This window comes from Pleurodeles waltl, chromosome 3_1 (genome assembly GCF_031143425.1).
Source record: "Pleurodeles waltl isolate 20211129_DDA chromosome 3_1, aPleWal1.hap1.20221129, whole genome shotgun sequence".
NCBI lineage: Eukaryota > Metazoa > Chordata > Amphibia > Caudata > Salamandridae > Pleurodeles > Pleurodeles waltl.
Genome location: NC_090440.1, coordinates 1,401,580,694 through 1,401,597,903, shown reverse-complemented (window position 1 = coordinate 1,401,597,903; position 17,210 = coordinate 1,401,580,694). Strand labels below are relative to the sequence as shown.

General features: G+C 45.7%; 1 protein-coding gene across 4 annotated transcripts in view; it reads right to left on the bottom strand.

Annotated features, from left to right (window-relative positions):
• LOC138285243 (NXPE family member 4-like) overlaps positions 1-17,210 on the bottom strand; it is an 859,879-nt gene that overhangs the window by 831,551 nt on the left and 11,118 nt on the right. The window lies entirely within an intron of this gene.

Sequence of the window (17,210 nt, the reverse complement as noted above, 5' to 3'; positions counted from 1 at the left end):
GGATCTGTAATTGGATTAGTCAGGAGCTGATTTGCTACTCCTACCACCTTGATGGTACGCCCCGAAAGTGGCAACTTCGGAACTTCAGCACTTCTAACTGTTGACCGTGTAGCCCCCGTATCAACTAGGAACAAAAATTTGTGACCCATCCCCTTTCCCTGCACATAGGGACCCCTCTGATCCACTTCTAAGGACGCTGCAAGCCTGCACTCATCACTATCTGAATAATCATCCGACCATTCATTGTTTATTCCATCCTTACCAGGCAATGGGAACTGTTGTACTGTATCATTTTGACTCATTACTTGGCCTGTGACCTGTTGAGGAAGCATCACCTGTTGCTGTCCCATCGGAGCTAATGGCAACTGCATTTGCTGTCTAGGTACCACAGGAACCTGCTGTTGTACTTGCTGCACTTGTGCTTGTTGCATGCGCTGCATTTGTATCTGTTGCATGGGCTGAAGAACCTGCATCTGAACCATAATATTCTGGAAGTTCTGATTTTGACCCCTCATTTTGGGACCCCTCACGTTTTGAAATGTACCAATATCAGTGCTTTGTTGAACAACACCATCCTGCGCCATCATTGGGCATTCCCGCTTCCAGTGTCCCACGCCCCCGCACCTGTGACATGGTAACACCTTTTTCATCCCTTGCACATCATTTTGAACCACAACCATATTCAAATCTTGACCACGGTTCACAAAACCTCCTCGACATCAGCCTCTCGGTTGCACCTGAAACATCCCATTCCCTTGCTGTTGCTGCTGTACCATCTGCTGTACTCCATTTCCCTGCATCCCTGCTTGAGCTGCTCTAATTTGCATCACCATCACCTTCTCTTTCAGCTTTCTCTGTTTCAGATCAATCTCATCACTACAGTATTTCACATACTACAACACCTCATCAATCGGCTTTGCTTGCCAACAGATCAAATGATTCCTAGTCATCTGGCTAATTTCTGGCCTCAATCCTTCAACAAACCTGAACACAAGGTGATTCATGTCTTTCAGTTCTATTACCTTAGTGCCGCTATAGTGCTTGAACGCCTTTAACAGCCTCTCAAAGTAAGCATGTATCGATTCTTTGCCCTCTTGTGCTGTTCGATCAATTTTCTGCCAATCAGTAACCTTCAGCGACACCTCCTGTTTCAAAAACTCAATCACTTTATGATAATACCTCATCACTTCAGAAGATGGTGCTCCAGTAACCTTGTCCCTTGCCGGCTCCTCTGTCGGCCAATCTACACCCCTCTTGCACTCAAGCCACAAATCAGCTGGGACTATGATCTCAAACAATGTGTTCAAGTCCTCCCAGAGACATTTCGCAAGCTTCACAAACCTGTCTGTCTGCTGGTACCACTCTATTGGCTTCTCCCTCAATCTAGGATAATCATTGGTGAATGACAGAATGTCACCTCTAGACCACGGTACGTGGACTAAAACCCCTCCCGCTGTTTCTCTCATTGGTAATATCTTTATGGTTCCCGTGTCTGGTGCGGCTTTCACCTGCTTCGGTTCCGAGCAATCACCTTTCTCTTTATCTCTCTTCTTTGCCCATCTGCCTTCCCACTTTTCTAATGCTCCCCAAATTTGAGCACTCTGCAATATCTCTTTAAGGTGTGCCTTCATTTCAGTGGATCTCATGTGATCAAAATATTTAGGTTCAAAGTCTAACATATAACTCCTCCTCAAATGTTTAGTATTGTCTAAATCTATGCCGTATTTGTCTGCTGCATTCGCCAACCTCTGATGCACCCTGCTCACTTCTTTGGTTATTTTGGGGCACAGAAACCTCAATTCCTTTTCAGTGTATGACTCTAATCTGTTCACTCCCATAGTTCCTTCTACCAACACTGTAGCTTCCACCCCAAATCTCACAAAATTCTGGTGCTCTTCTCTTTCTGATCGCTCTGTATTCATTGAGGTATTCTGTGGAGTGTTAAGTTTGTCTAACCACTCATTTAACTGTTGCGCGGTCAAACCTTGCAACAAGACATTTCCAACCCGCATCACTGATGTCTGTGTCATATTTGTGCTCATTACTTGTGGGGTTAAGGTCCCTAACCCTGCTTGCCTCATTGTCTGTAAAGGAGCTCCAATCGGACTGAAGTTTAACAAGGATCAGGTCCTTTCAACTGACTGTTCTCCCTGCATTATCCCTTGGGAGTTTCCGATGAACCCTCCTCTTATCGCTTCTTGAGTCATTATTCCCTGATCACATACACTAGGCTTTGCCTGCGCATACAGCGGTACAGGTGGACCAACAGTAATTGGCAAAGATATAGCAGCTGGTGGTTGTCCAGTTCCTAAACCTGGTGGAGCATTAACTCCCACAGCTTGATTCATGATGGGTGCTGTAGCTACTGATTGTGATCCTGCGACCAAAATATAATTCGGAACCATCTGTTGCTGCGGAGTTGGCTCAATCTGCACTAACTTTGATCTAGTATATACCGGATCAGGTGGCACCATTAAGCTCGTATTTGTCTCTAGTACTGGAACATCAGGATAGAGCCTCTGAATTGGTGGCGGCTGCAACTGTATCTGTGTACTTGGTGCAGTGGATACAATGACACCATTCTATATCGGAATTGTATTGATTGTCTGCACTGCAGTCATGTTTCCCTGACTTTGTGTCGATTCCTCAGGACCCACACTAGTGCTCGGTCTGTCATTATTTATGGCATATGGCGGCGGTCGATCTTGTAATAACTGATTTGAAACTCATCATCATCTGAATCATCTGAGTCCACTCAAGACTTCTGAGTCTCTTTCGGCTTATTGGAACCTTTGTCTGTTTTACAAGTGGCTTTCTTTCCCTGTGTCTCAGCTTCCTGAGTTATAGCTGGGAACATCCTAACTCCGTCTACAATTCCCCTTCTCCACATTTTGGTCTCATCGTCCCATCTAGCCTCTGCTAGAGTCTTTTCTCCTTTCCTCATTCTCCTCACGGATTTTTGCTGTCTCTGTTGTACGGCCATTACGTCCCAAATCACTAATGCCTCAAATTGAGCTGGCCTCGGAGGTGGCTTCTGCTTACTTAACACCTTCTGCAAATTTTCCAAAATCCTTGTATTGAACGTTCCGTACTCCGGAAACGCCAAACAACCCTCTTTCTCTGTCATCTTGCACCATTGCTTTAGCCAAAGACATGGCGCTACTCCTTTTTCCTCCATTACGGTATAAGCTGGAGTATCCTCTGGTGGTGTAGGCTCCCCCACACTCGCTTTAATATATGCATCTCCCCTCAAGGCACTCTTTAAAGCCTTGAAAAACTTCATTTTTGCGTCTCTTATGTTTTCTTAGAATCTAATCAGGAAGTGACTTTAATTCCCAGAACACTCTTCGCCTACCTTCTCAACCAATTGTCGCTCACGGACGGCTGCCAATCCGATCGCGACCTTTCTTGACAACTGACCTATCCCAGAGCTGCTCCAATGATGTCACACTTACACACACTCTGCAGCTGACAAAGTCTTGCGGCTTGTCTTCCTCACACTAGATCCACACAAAACTAATGCAATATATTGCGAGCACCTTAAACAACAAAACCCCAAATTTGCCGGTCTACTACAGGAAGGGTAACACAATCGCTTCAGATCTTTACAGAGATTTCACTTGAAGCCTCTGCTGCTACTCTCTCCTTCTCAAATCCTGCACTCGCAAGCAGAATTCGACCCGCAAATTGTACTCTCGACTTGTCAATGGTTCGTTATAGTGCACTTTAGAACTTTGCCAAATCTCCATTGAAGGTTTCATTCACACAATTGACTCAAACTCGACTCGTCAACCATGCCCGATTGACCTAATAAACCGTATAAATTACAACATAAACCAAGTGTCTCATACACTTATCAATATACTCCGGAGTCTCAGATCACGACGGGTCTGCACATCAACAACAACCACGTGGACAATTTTTGAGCAAAAAGCGCCAGATTCACATGAAGTTTGACGACTTCCCTACTATCATACTGCGGAGTACGCACACCCCTACTAAAACATTACCTGGCCTAATTCTCACAAACCTCGTAATTCATCTGCAAAATGCATAAGCTGAGCAAGCGCAAATTCTACAACACACATACTATTACTAGAACGGCGAGAACATATCCAACTCACTTAGGCAAGCTCCGTGAATCCGGAAAAGTCATGGGGAATTTAGGGACACATCATATCTCCATTTTGTATTATTTCGAAAAACAATTCTAAACAATGATCCCTCGTCCTAGGGCCCCCAAAGGGCCGAAACCATCCTCTGCTACCAAGAACTGTTAGCGCATCCCACTCTTAATATTTTACCCACACCGGGACTCGCTTTAGGCCGACGGATCTTTGACCCTGTTCGAAGTCTCCTTAGAACGAGATAGCTATTCAGCATGTCAATCAATAGATCAATAACGTCATCAATAATCACAATAGCAAGTCAATCAAAATAATCAATGACATCAATAAGACTCGGATACCACCATGACCTTTCAGCCATGAATAACCACACAAAGTTTGATAGGATTTGCGATATTTATTCCCTATTGATTACAATTCTAATAGCACGTTTGTTAGTCTCAATAGCAAAAAGCTCATCAACATTGTCATAATTTGGCAACTCGAATAAGACTTCATCAAAGCAAGAATTATGAACATTAAAACATAGCACGGCGTCAAAATGGATTACCTCAGCAGAGTATCATTAGCACTTTATTCAACAAAGCATAGATTCAGTCATTTTTTCTATATGCATCATTCAGTGAACTCCTTAACTAACCTCAAATCGGCATCAGCATGTTGGGCTTCATGCAAAACAATTTAGCAACACCAATTTAGAAACCTCTATGGTCTCTTTCAAAAGAAGCAGTTGGTACCTAGAAAGGAAAGGCATATAGGCAATTACAATTTCGTCATTATATAGTTACCCTCTGTAATGGGTCAGCATACAGAATCTGTCTTCGTCCTCAGGACATCAGTCGATTCGCCATCAGTCAGGAACTCAGCAAAGTTCAGCAAGACAGAGTATAAGGGATACTTCCCTCATAGGGAGGTAAAGTATAAACAGACATGGTAAGTAGGATAAGAATGATTCTAAGAATCATACAGCAAAGTCTTTAAGCAAAATGAAAAAGTGTCTGGATAACAGCAAGAATGGCTTCTCCGGAACTCTCCATTTCTCCTCTAGTCAAAGGTTTTTATCCCTTTTTTGTTGTACAGCCCCCTAATTCCTAATTGGGTGAGTTTGGCACCCCATTATCTACATCCAATGGTATACTAGTCAGGCCATCAAAACCCATTACTTCATAACAGTTCTCACGTAGTTTATTGGTTCTTGTGATTGACGTCTCCAGCGGGCAGAAAGTCCGGTATGATTTCATGTTCATGTGGCTCTTTCGCATCTTTAGTCAGTAGTCCCATTGTCTGTACCGGTTTAGGCGACCTTGTACCTACTACAAGTCTACATTGTTGCATTTGGCAAAAATGTCTCCTTGAGCAAGTCGAATTTCATGAGAACGGATTCACTACGGTTACATACATCCTCTAACTTTTGGAAAAGTACAAAAAGTACAATTAAATGTCCTTCAGCAAGTCAGCACACTGCGCGTTAGAAAAACACATCTAATACGAAAACAGGCAGCTAGGCCTCGACTCATGCTAACTAAGTTCCTAATGATTAATTAGCAAAACTTAACACATATAATTCATAATACTAGTATAAAATCATACGTTAATAAATCAATTCTTCATTATTAGTCAATTTCATTAGACATCGCATACATTGGTGGCCACTCCCCGTGGGCACATTTCAACATCCGTTTTAGTAAAAATATATTAATACATTTTCTATGCGGCATTATTACGCATTAGTTCATAAACATTTTACGTTAATTCTCATTTTAAGAGCTATGCTCTCACAATGTCAACCGCCTAAATCACTACTATGACAGGGCTGATCTCACCCTGCTCATGGCAACAGATGAGGGATAGGAAGAAGAGAGTGACCCTCTCCCTGATCTCTTCTCCTCCACTGAAGCTGATGGCTTAGTGGAGGGAGTGGTTTTAGCAGATTGTCTGACTGCAGAACAGAAAGTCAACTGTATCAATCTCCTACGTCAATTTTCTGAAAACTTTTCACTTGTACCAGGTACAACTTCCTGGTGTGAACATACAATTGATACTGGAGATAGCCTGCCTGTCATAAGTAAAATTTATAGGCAGTCTTACCATGTCAGGGACTGCATTAAACAAGAGGTGCAGAAAATGTTGGACTTAGGGGTGATTGAGCCATCTGAAAGCCCCTGGGCTAGCCCAGTTGTGCTTGTACCAAAACCTCACACCAAAGATGGAAAGAGAGGGATGAGGTTTTGTGTAGATTATAGAGGGCTCAATCAAATCACCAAGACAGATGCTCACCCTATACCCAGGGCAGATGAGCTTATAGATACACTGGCTTCTGCCAAGTATCTAAGCACTTTTGATCTAAATGCAGGGTATTGGCAGATTAGGTTATCAGAAGATGCTAAACCCAAGACTGCATTTTCTACCATTGGAGGGCACAACCAATTCACAGTAGTGCCCTTTGGTTTGAAAAATGTACCTGCCACTTTTCAGAGGTTGGTGAACACAGTCCTGCAAGGGTTGGAAGCTTTCAGTGCAGCATATCTAGATGATATTGCTGTATTTAGCTCAACCTGGGATGATCACCTGGTCCACCTATGGAAAGTTTTGGAGGCCCTGAAAAAGGCAGGCCTCACTATCAAGGCCTCAAAGTGCCAGATAGGGCAGGGGAAAGTGGTTTATCTGGGCCACCTGGTAGGTGGAGAACAGATTGCACCACTACAGGGGAAGATCCACACTATCATGGACTGGACTCCCCTTACAACTCAAACCCAGGTGAAAGCATTTTTAGGCCTCATAGGGTACTATAGGAGATTCATAAAGAATGATGGCTTCATTGCAGCCCTCTTAATGATCTCACTAGCAAGAAGATGCCTACGTAGGTATTGTGGACAGCTAGCTGTCAAAAAGCTTTTGAGGAGCTAAAACAGGCCATGTGCTCTGCACCTGTCCTAAAAAAACCTTGTTACTCCAAGAAATTCATTGTACAAACTGATTCGTCTGAATTAGGGGTAGGGGCAGTACTATCACGACTGAATTCTGAGGGCCACGATCAACCAGTTGCTTTTATCAGCAGATGGTTGACCCCTAGAGAAAAGCGTTGGTCTGCCATAGAGAGGGAGGCCTTTGCTGTGGTCTGGGCACTGAAAAAGTTGAGACCATACCTGTTTGGTACTCACTTTATTGTTCAGACAGACCACAAACCTCTACTTTGGCTAAAACAAATGAAAGGTGAAAACCCTAAATTGTTGAGGAGGTCCATATCCCTATAGGGAATGGACTATACAGTGGAACATAGACCTCGGTGTATCCACTCCAATGCAGATGGACTCTCCAGATATTTCCACTTAGACAATGAAGACTCATCTGGGCAAGGTTAGCCTTATTGTCCTTCTTTTGGGGGGGGAGGGTTGTGTAGGAAAGTACCATCTTGACTGGCATTTTACCCACGTTTTCACTATATGTATGTTTGTTTTTGCCCATGTGTCACTGGGATCCTGCCAGGCAGGACCCCAGTGCTCATAATGTATGCCCTGTATGTGTTCCCTGTGTGGTGCCTAACTGTATCACTGAGGCTCTGCTAATCAGAACCTCAGTGTTTATGCTCTCTCTGCTTTTCACAATTGTCAATGCAGGCTAGTGACTATCTTCACCAATTTCCATTGGCACACTGGAACACCCTTATATTTCACTTGTATATGGTACTGAGGTACCCAGGGTATTGGGGTTCCAGGAGCTCCATAGGGATCTCAGACAATTCTTACACAGGACTGCCACTGCAGCCTGAGTGAAATAACGTCCACGTTATTTCACAGCCATTTTTCAGTGCACATAAGTAATTTATAAGTCACCTATATGTCTAACCCTCACTTGGTGAAGGTTAGGTGCCACGTTACTTAGTGTGTGAGCACCCTGGCACTAACCAAGGTGCCCCCACATTGTTCAGGGCAAATTCCCCTACTTTGTGAGTTTGGGGCACCATTACACACGTGCACTACACATAGGTCACTACCTATATGTAGCGTCACAATGGTAACTCCGAACATGGCAATTTAACATGTCTAGGATCATGGAATTGTCACCCCAATACCATTCCGGCATTGGGGGGACAATTCCATGCATCCCTAGGTCCCTAGCACAGAACCCGGGTACTGCCAAACTGTCTTTCTGGGGACTCCACAGCAGCTGCTCCTTCTGCCAACCCCTCAGACAGGATTCTGCCCCCCTGGGGCCTGGGCAGCCCAGTCCCAGGAAGGCAGAACAAAGGATTTCCTCTGAGAGAGGGTGTTACACCCTCTCACTTTGGAAATAGGTGTGAAGGGCTGGGGAGGAGTAGCCTCCCCCAGCCTCTGGAAATGCTTTGATGGGCAGAGATGGTGCCCATCTCTGCATAAGTCAGTCTACACCGGTTCAGGGATCCCCCAGCCCTGCTCTGGTGCGAAAGTGGACAAAGGAAAGGGGAGTGACCACTCTCCTGACCTGCACCTCCCAGGGGAGGTGCCCAGAGCTCCTCCAGTGTGTCCCAGACCTCTGCCATCTTGGATTCAGAGGTGATGGGGCACAATGGACAGCTCTGAGTGGCCAGTGACAGCAGGTGATGTCAGAGATCCTTCCTGATAGGTGCTTACCTCTTTCAGTAGCCAAGCCTCGTTTCTCAGTAGCCAAACCTCCTTTTCTGGCTACTTAGGGACTCTCCTATGGGCTATTCCTCAGATAACGAATGCAAGAGCTCACCAGAGTTCCTCTGTACTTCCCTCTTCGACTTCTGCCAAGGATCGACCGCTGACTGCTCCAGGACGCCTGCAAAACTGCAACAAAGTGGCAAGACGACTACCAGCAACATTGTAGCGTCTCATCCTGCCGGCTTTCTCAACTGTTTCCTGGTGGTGCATGCTCTGAGGGCTGTCTGCCTTCACCCTGCACTGGAAGCCAAGAAGAAATCTCCCGTGGGTCGACGGAATCTTCCCCCTGCCAACAAAGGCATCAAACTTCAGCATCATGGTCCTCTCGGACCCCTCTCATCCTGACGAGCGTGGTCCCTGGAACGCAGGAGCTGGGTCCAAGTATCTCCCACAGTCCAGTGGCCCTTCTGTCCAAAGTTGGTGGGGGTAAGTCCTTGCCTCCCCACGCCAGACAGCAAACCTGTGTACTGCGTGATTTGCAGCTGCTGTGGCTTCTGTGCACTTCTCCAAGGATTCCTTTGTGCACAGCCTTGCCCGGGTCCCCAGCGCTCCGTTCTGCATTGCCCAACTCGCTAATTTGGACTCCGACGTTGTTGGACCCTCCTTTGTGACTCTGAGTCGACCGCTGACCTCAGATCTTCTAAGTGCCTGTTCTGGTACTTCTGCGGGTACTGCCTGCTTCTGTGGGGCCTCTCTGAGTTGCTGAGTGCCCCCTCTGTCTCCTCCTCCAAGGGGCGACCTCCTGGTCTTTCCTGGGCCCCAGCAGCACCCAAAAACCTCAACAGCGACTCTTGCAGCTAGCAAGGCTTGTTTGCTGTCTTTCCGTGTGGAAACAACTCTGCCTCCTCCAGCACGCCATGGAACATCTTCTCACCAAAGGGGAAGTTACTGGCTCCTTTCGTTGTTGCAGAATCTTTGGCTTCTTCCACCCAGAAGCATCCCTTTTGCACCTTCATCTGGGGTTTAGGGGGCTCCTGCCTCCGCGGACACTTGCGTGACTCTTGGACTTGGTCCCCTTCCTTTGCAGGCCCTCAGGTCCACAAATCCATCTTCAGTGTTTTGCTGGCAGTTGTTGTTCTTGCAGAAACCCCTATCTCAACTTTGCTGTCTTTCTGGGGTAGTAGGGTAACTTCACTCCTACCTTTCAGGGTCTTCGGGTTGGGTATGTTGGACACCCTTGGTGTTTTCCAACAGTCCCAGCGACCCTCTACAACCTACACTAGTCCTGGGGTCCATTCGTGGTTCGCATTCCGCTTTTGCAGTATATGGTTTGTGTTGCCCCTAGGCTTTTTTTCCCTATTGCATTCTATTGTGATTCTACATTGTTTGCACTACTTTTCTTACTGTTAATTACCTGTTTTTGGTTTGTGTACATATAATTTGTGTATATTACTTACCTCCTAAGTGAGGGTATCCTCTGAGAGACTTTTGGCATATTGTCACTAAAATAAAGTACCTTTATTTTTAGTAACTCTGAGTATTGTGTTTTCTTGTGAGATAGTGCTATATGATATAAGTGGTATAGAAGGAGCTTTGCATGTCTCCTAGTTCAGCCTAAGCTGCTCTGCTATAGCTACCTCAATCAGCCTAAGCTGCTAGAAACACCTCTATTCTACTAATAAGGGATAACTGGACCTGGCACAAGGTGTAAGTACCACAAGGGACCCACTATAAGCCAAGCCAGCCTCCTACAGTTCATCAAGAATTATGGCTCCATTGCAGCTCCTCTCAATGACCTCACTAGTAAGAAGATGCCTAAAAAGGTATTGTGGACAGCCAGCTGTCAAAAAGCATTTGATGAGCTCAAACAGGCAATGTGCTCTGCACCTGTCCTAAAAAGCCCTTGCTACTCCAAAACTTTCATAGTCCAAACTGATGCTTCTGAATTGGGGGTGAACTATTTGCAAGAATCCTTCGTGCACAGCCTGGCCCAGGTCCCCAACACTCTATCCTGCAACGCTCGACTCATTGAGTTGTCATCTGTCGGCGTGGGACCTTCTTTTGTAGTGCTGCAACAACCGCAATTTGCTCCTTCTTTGTCCCCATGTCAGGGGTCCTATGTGGGTGCTGCCTGGTCATCTGTGGGTTCCCTCCAGGGTTGGGAGCCTCCTTTGCCTCCTCAGTCCGAGTTGAGGCCCCCAGGTCCCTCCTGGGTGCCGGCAGCACAACTTTGACCCAATCCGCGACATTGCTTGAACCAAGGCTTCATGGATGAACCCAGCGCCGAAACTCGCCTGCATCCCACATCTCCACATGGGACATCGATTGCATCATGCAGGAACCCGCAGCCATCTTCTCTTGGTGCATTTCTGCAGTATTTTTCCACCAGAGACTCTTCTTTTGCACCTTCTTCTAGGCTGGCCGGGGCTCCTGTCCTTCCTGGAATCTTCTGCGACTTCTGGACTTGGTCTCCTCTCTTTACAGGTCTTCAGGTCCAGGAATCCACCATTTATTGCTTGCAGTCTTGCTTGGTTCTTGCAATAACTCTAATGACGACTTGTAGTGTGTCTTAAGGAAACTTGCAGTAATTTCCTCCTACTTTCCTGGGCTCTGAGGTGGGGTATTTTACTCAACTTTGTGGTTTTCTTACTTTTCCGCCGATTCTCTACACACTACACATGTCTAGGGGGGATTTGTGATTTGCATTCCACTTTCTTAGTATATGGTTTGTGTTTCCCCTAGACCTATTTTCTCCTATTGCATTCTATAGCATTTCCTATTGTTTGCACTATCCTATGTTTAATTACTTTCCTTATTTTGGTGTCTAGTGTTTATATTGTATATAATACTTACCTCCAGAAGGAGTATTTCCTCTAAGATAATTTTGGCTTTGAGTCACTAAAATAAATTACCTTTATTTTTGGTAACACTGAGTATTGTCTTTACTTGAGTATAAGTACTGTGTAACTATAGTGGTATTGCAGGAGCTTTGCATGTCTCCTAGTTCAGCCTAAGCAGCTCTGCTACAGCTATCGCTATCAGCCTAAACTGCTAGAACACTATTACATTTCACTGATAAGGGATAACTGGACCTGGTTTAAGGTGTAAGTACCCAAGGTACCCACTACAAACCAGGCCAGCCTCCTACAACTAGCACGAATATGGGCGCTACAGATTTCCCTTTCTTTATAAGCCTTCGTCCCCCTTGGAGAGGGTGGGTATAGAGCCCCAAAGCCCATTTTGCATTTGATACAGAAAAAAAGACTTTCAAAATTCGAGGAAGGAATAATAGTGTCACAGTGCAGTACAAAAGGGGCTTATTACATGCTTTTACAAATCCTGCAGAGATTGGTTTACCTGGTATAAGAGGAGCAGTGCGGCTGGCGCTGGTTGTGATCCAGTCACGGTCGAGCGCAGACGGGTTTGCCTTTGGCATGCCAATGGCGCACTTTCGGATGCCTACTGTATGCATCCGCTACGCATGTGCATCATAGGCCTGATTAAATACAATTGCCTAAAAAGCAGCTAAAGCACCCAACAACCAAAATGGTGGCTCAAAATATGCTCCTCGAGAGCCAGGAAAAGTAAAGGGCAATGTGCCAGCAAAAAACAAAACACATTAAAATCAATTAAAACAGATCCTTCAAAATGCCCCCCACATTGGATTTTAAAAAATTATTTCAAGATTGTCACCATAAGACCAACAGTGCGCTGGAATTGCACACAGGTGGGAACCTCAAGTGAATGAATGTGTGGCTATCTGCTGCACATCCACACCACAGGCCTGATTAAATAGAATTGCCTAAGAAGCAACTAGAGGGCCCAACAACACAAAACTTGCTCCTTGAGAACCAGGAAGAGTGAAGTGCAATGTGTCAGATAAAAATTAAACAGGCTAAAATCAATTAAAAAAGATTCTTCAAAATGCACCCCAGATTGAATTTGAAAACATTGGGGCATATTTCAAGAAACTGGGGCATCAGTGCTGATGTGCCAGTTTTCTTGCATCGTCCCTGCCCCACCTAACGACACCATGGGTGCACCGTATTTACAATATGGCACACCATGGCACACGTTAGGCCATAGCGTCACCATTTTTAATGCTATTATGCCGCTTTGCTGCACTATCCTCAAAAATGTTGATGCTAGTGCAGCAAAGAGCAAGGAGAACCATTGATTAAAATGGGTGCGTCACTTTAACACCTGCTTTGAGCAGACGTTAAAAATTACACCAAAAACGGTGCAGTGAAATCTTGTAGATTTTATTGCGACATTTTTGCAGGCCTCCTAACGCCGGAACAACCCCTCGCATACATTATGACTGACCCAGGCATAATGTGGCTCAAGGGGTCGCGAAGTACCGCAATGCATGCATTGTGCCACTTTGTAAATATGACACAGTGAAAATTGCCTCCTCGTGCCACATTAGCATAAAAAATGCTACTAGTGTGGCGGAAGGAGGCGCTAGGGTGTTGTAAATTTGGATCATTATTTCAAGAATGTCACTGTAACATATATGCCTCATTATTTTAAACTTTCATTACACACAGCTAAAGATAGCCTGACACGAAGTGCACAAAAAAATGTAACAAAGAGTGTTTCCAAAATAGAGATGGAGTAAAGTGTAGACTGTACCGATTGCAAACATTTTTATAGCTGTCCATTAAAAGCACCCAATCCAAGCTCATCAGGTAACCTTACAATACCTCGCAAAAAGAATACTCTTCAAGTGATTCCTTCAAATTAAAGTGAATACTGACTTTCAAGCAGCCTGTATATTTAGATTTTAACCTAAGCACATTTACCTTTCTTCCAGGAAGCAGACACCCCGCCTGGGAGGGCTATTTCATGGCTGCTTGTCCTCCCTCTGCTTCACACCACAGGAGACTCTCTCCCTTCAACTTCAGCTGAGACATCTCAAATGTCAGAATTAACCGCCCTGGGGTGGTAGTTCGGTAACATAAAGCAGGGGAACTGTTTTTGTCAAACTAAAAAAAGGTGTGGGCATGTCAGGCCCCCTCAGATCCTGCCAACTTCGATCTCTGCTTTCGCCGCATTCAAGGATCCAAGGGTCGATACCTCAAATGTCCCTGATGGTGCTGGTTATTTTTTGTAATGCTATTTAACATCGTTATAATAACTCCCCGTAAGCAGGTATATCCTTGCCCTAAATCTCCCATAAGTCGATAAAACAGTTAAAATGTCCCAATATTTCTCCTAAATTAGCTTTTTATTATGATTTATAAAGGCACTGTAGTATGTGTTTGCTTCTTCCAAAAATACCCAAAACAGAAATTCAAGAGAGTTAGGATATTTTTTTAAGTATACAGGAAATAGAGCCCACAGCACGTACGCGGGGTACTCAGGGGTTTAAGCAGTTAAGTCATTAACAGACAACTTAATCGCCCCAAGAGAACTCACCAGCCACTTGAGAGTCAAGGAGCTCGAGATCACAGTTGCAATAATCAGAAACCTAACTGCTAATTAAGACGTGCATATAAGCATCCGGTTGCACGCTCACGTAATATAAGTAATATCATACAACAGGCGCCATCCTGACATAGCGCTGTCGGAGCTCTCATGTTTTTCACCTCCATGAGCGAGAAGGGCATTTAGGTTTTTTGCTTTGTATCCTGGACTTGCAGCCCTGATGTTATAAGTGGCTAAATGTGCTGTAAATCCAAAAACAAAGCTGCCAAGTTTCCTAGGTTCATGTGTGTAGGAAAGTACCATCTTGCCTGGCATGTTACCCCCATTTTTACCTGTATGTAAGTTTATTTTTGCCTGTCTCACTGGAATCCTGCTAGCCAGGACCTCAGTGCTCATAGTTTGTGGCCTGAATGTATGTACCTGTGTAGTGATTAACTGTGTCACTGAGGCTCTGCTAACAAGAAACTCAGTGCTTATGCTCTCTCTGCCTTTAAAATTGTCACTATAGGCTAGTGACTAATTTTACTAATTCTAATTGGCACACTGGAACACCCCTATAATTCCCTTGTATATGGTACCTAGGTACCCAGGGTATTAGGATTCCAGGAGATCCCTATGGGCTGCAGCATTTCTCTTGCCACCCATAGAGAGCTCAGACAAATCTTACACAGGAATGCCACTGCAGCCTGAGTGAAATAACGCACACGTTATTTCACAGCCATTTTTCACTGCACATAAGTAACTTATAAGACACCTACATGTCTAACCCTCACTTGCTGAAGGTTAGGTGCAAAGTTACTAAGTGTGAGGGCACCCTTGCACTAGCAAAGGCAATTTCCCCAGACTTTCTGATTGCGGGGACACCATTACACGCGTGCACTACATATAGGTCAATACCTATATGTAGCTTCACAATGGTAACTCCGAATATGGCCAAGTAACATGTCTAAGATCATGGAATTTTTCCCCCATGCCAAATCCGGTATTGGAGTGCCAATCCCATGCATCCCAGGGGCTCCACTATGGACCCCGGTTACTGCCAAACCAGTTCTCTGGGGTTTTCTCTGCAGCTACCACTGCTGCCAACCCACAGAAAGGGTTCTGCCCTCCTGGGGTCTGGGCACCCTAGTCCCAGGAAGGCAGAACAAAGAATTTCCTCTGAGAGAGGGTGTTACACATTCTCCCTTTGGAAATAGGTGTTAAGGGATGGGGAGGAGTAGCCTCCCCCAGCCTCTGGAAATGCTTTGAAGGGCACAGATCGTGCCCTCCTTGCATAGGCCAGTCTACACCGGTTCAGGGAACCCCCAGTCCCTGCTCTGGCACGAAAATGGACAAAGGAAAGGGGAGTGACCACTCCCTTGTCTGTCACCACCCCTGGGGTGGTGCCCTGAGCTCCTCCAGTGTGTCTCAGACCTCTGCCATCTTGAATCCAGAGGTGTGAGGACACACTGGAGGCCTCTGAGTGGCCAGTGCCAGCAGGTGATGTTAGAGACCCCTCCTGATAAGTGCTTACCTGACTAGGAGGCCAATCCTCCTCTGAGGGCTATTTAGGGTCTTTCCAGTGGGCTTTTCCTCAGATAACGACTTGCAAGAATTCACCAGAGTCCCTCTGCACCTCTCTCTTCGACTTCTACCAAGAATTGACCGCTGACTGCTCCAGGACCCCTTCAAAACTGCAACAAAGTAGCAAGAAGACTACCAGCAACATTGTTGCGCCTAATCCTGCGGGCTTTCTCGACTGTTTCCTGGTGGTGCATGCTTTGGGGGCTGCCTGTCTTCATCCTGCACTGGAAGCAATGAAGAAATCTCCTGTGGGTTGATGGAATCTTCCCCCTGCTCCAGCAGGCACCAAACTTCAGCATCACCGGTACTCTGGGACCACTCGCATCCTGACGAGCGTGGGGCCCTGAAACACATGTGGTGGACCCAAGTGATCCAGACTGTCCAGTGGTCCAACTGTCCAAATTTGGAGGAGGTAAGTCCTTGCCTCCCCTCCCCAGACAGTAATCCTGTGCACCACGTGCACTACAGCTGCTAGGGCTCCTGTGCACTTTTCCAAGGAATCCTTCATGCACCGCCAAGCCCAGGTCCCCAGCACTTCATCCTGCATTGCTCAAATCCCTGAGTGTACCTTCGGCTTCGTGGGACCCTCTTTTGTAGTGTTGAGATGACCGTCATGCTCAGTCATCTTGAACCCATGTTCAAGGACTTCTGCGGATGCTGCCCTCTTGTGTGTGGGCTCTCTATGTTGCTGAGGGCCCCTTCTGTCTCCTTTCGCAAGTGGCGACATCCTGGTCCTTCCTGGGCCTGGGCAGCACCCTTTTTCCTTTAACATGACTCTTGTAGCTAGCAAGGCTTGTTTGCGGTCTTTCTCCAAAGAAACAACTCTGCATCCTCAGGCACTCCTTGGGACATCTTCTTCACAAAGGAGAAGCTCCTACCACCTTTCGTTGTTGCAGATTCTTCAGCTTCTTCCATCTGGAGGCAGACATTTTGCACCTTCATCCGGGGTCTAGTGGGCTCGTGACCCCGGGACACTTTCATGACTCTTGGACTTGGCCCCCTTCCTTTGCAGGTCCTCAGGTCCAGGAACCCATCTTCAGTGCTTTGCAGTCTGTTGTGGTCTTTGCAGAATCCTCGATCACAAGTTTAGTGTGTTTCTGGCCTAATAGTAGTACTTTACTCCTACTTTCCAGGGTCTTGGGGTGGGGTATCTTGGACACCCTTAGTGTTTTCTTACACTCCTAGCGACCCTCTACACACTACACTAGCCTAGGGGTCCATTCGTGGTTCGCATTCCACTTTCCTAGTATATGGTTTGTGTTGCCCCTAGGCCTATTGAATCCTATTGTATTCTACAGTGTTTGCACTTCTTTCTGACTGTTTTATTACCTGATTTTGGTTTGTGTGTATATTGTGTGTATTTTACTTACCTCCTAAGGAGGTATATCCTCTGAGATACTTTTGGCACATTATCACTAAAATAAAGTACCTTTATTTTTAGTAAACCTGAGTATTGTGTTTCTTGTGATATAGTACCTATATGACA